Source organism: Callorhinus ursinus, unplaced genomic scaffold (assembly GCF_003265705.2).
Source record: "Callorhinus ursinus isolate GAN/ISIS: 27379988/994484 unplaced genomic scaffold, GSC_fseal_2.0 scaffold3759, whole genome shotgun sequence".
NCBI lineage: Eukaryota > Metazoa > Chordata > Mammalia > Carnivora > Otariidae > Callorhinus > Callorhinus ursinus.
The window spans coordinates 1-1557 of NW_027400813.1; the positions used below are offsets into that span (position 1 = coordinate 1).

Genomic DNA, 1557 nt, shown 5'->3' on the forward strand with positions numbered 1-1557 from the left:
TCTCTGAGAGCTGAGGACCTGTCCCCTCCTGGAGGGTGGCCCCAAGCTTCTTCAGAGCCCTGGTGCTAACTCCTGTCTCTGTCCCCAGGCCATGGTCCAGCCAGCAGCTCCGCATCCCCGGTAAGCCCGGCCCCTGCACCACTCATTCCACTGGGGTCCAGGTTGTGCAGGCTCAAGGCGGGTAACCAGCCAGTTCAGCAGCACAGAGCAGACCCTGCTTCCCTGAGAGGAGCCAGGACAAGGCAAGCCCTGTTCTGGCCAGGAGTGGACCCTCTTCAGGGGCAGGACCACCCCCCAGCGTGTCCTGAGTTCTCCCTGCTCCCCTGAGCTGGCCAAAGGAGAACGCTGGAGTCCAGATAGGGGCAGGGTGGGCTCGGGGAGCACCAGCCAGGGGTCCTGGGCTAACAGAAATGGGTGCAGTGGGCAGTGGTCGGGCCTGGGGAATGGGTCAGCAGGCTTGGAGAAGGCATTTCTAGAGACAGAACCAGTCACTCCCATAGAGAAATGATCCTCCTCTGACTACCAACACTCATTCTCTCCTATTTAGGACTCCCTGCCCAGCCCCACCACAGCCATTCCTATCTACCAGGTGAGTGTGGGCAGTGACTGCTCTGGTCCCCGAAGCCCAAGGGGGCCAAAGATCTGCGCCCTAACTGCCCCTGGCTGTGATTTCAGGTTCAGGAAACAAGAGAGCAAGAGGGACAGGGCATTGTGGGAGGAAGGAGGGGCCGGGGGCAGACACTTGCCACACAGCCAGTCTCCCAGAGAGCAGCCCAAGTGGTCCTCGAACTTGAAAGTCACCCAGATATGTTCCAGGAAGGTGACAGGGGCTCAGAGGCCTCTTCTTCTTTTACAGGAATTACGACACCCCGACACAAACATTTACTGCCAGATCGACCACAAAGCAGAAATGGCTTCTTAGTTTCCCCTGGGAACTGCTCCTTCCAGGGCCCTCCTGAGACCCCAGACTCTAGGTGGAGTCAGGAGCTGCAGCCTGAGCCGGAGAACCGGCTCTCCCCTCTGAAGATATTCAGGGACATGGACCCAGGGTCGGGTCCCAACTGATTTCTGGAGACCCCTACAGGCTGCCCTGAACCCAGAACAAAGGCCCCCATTTCCCAGGAAGTGGGGGTTCCCAGGAAAAGTGTCCTGACCCCTGACCCACTGGGGATGATCTGAGAGGATCTGAATAAAAAGGACTCTTCCCCTCCTTGGCTTTTTTTTCTGAATGGTCAGTTCTCTTAGCAGAAATTCCCCCAGGGGCACCTAGCTGGTTCAGTGAATAGAGCATGCTACTGAATTTTTTTTTTAACGTTTTATTCATTTATTGGAGGGAGAGGGAGAGAGATCAGGAGCAGGGGAGAGGGGCAAAGGGAGAGGGAAAAGCAGACTCCCCACTGAGCAGGGAGCTGGACGTCGGGCTCCATCCAAGGACCCCAGGACCATGTCCTGAGCCGAAGTCAGACGCTTAACCAACTGAGCCACCCAGACACCCCGAGCATGCAACTCTTGATCTTGGGGTCATGAATTTGAGCCCCATGTATGGCACAGAGTTTA

The 1557-nt window shown here is 57.1% G+C and overlaps 1 long non-coding RNA gene across 1 annotated transcript; it reads left to right on the plus strand.

The window, feature by feature from the left end:
- The first annotated feature begins 41 nt into the window (after window positions 1-41).
- LOC112819179 (uncharacterized) lies at window positions 42-1210 on the plus strand. The gene is made up of 3 exons (XR_003206777.2): window positions 42-120; window positions 548-589; window positions 857-1210. It is a non-coding gene; the product is annotated as an uncharacterized lncRNA (long non-coding RNA).
- The last annotated feature ends 347 nt before the right edge of the window (window positions 1211-1557 follow it).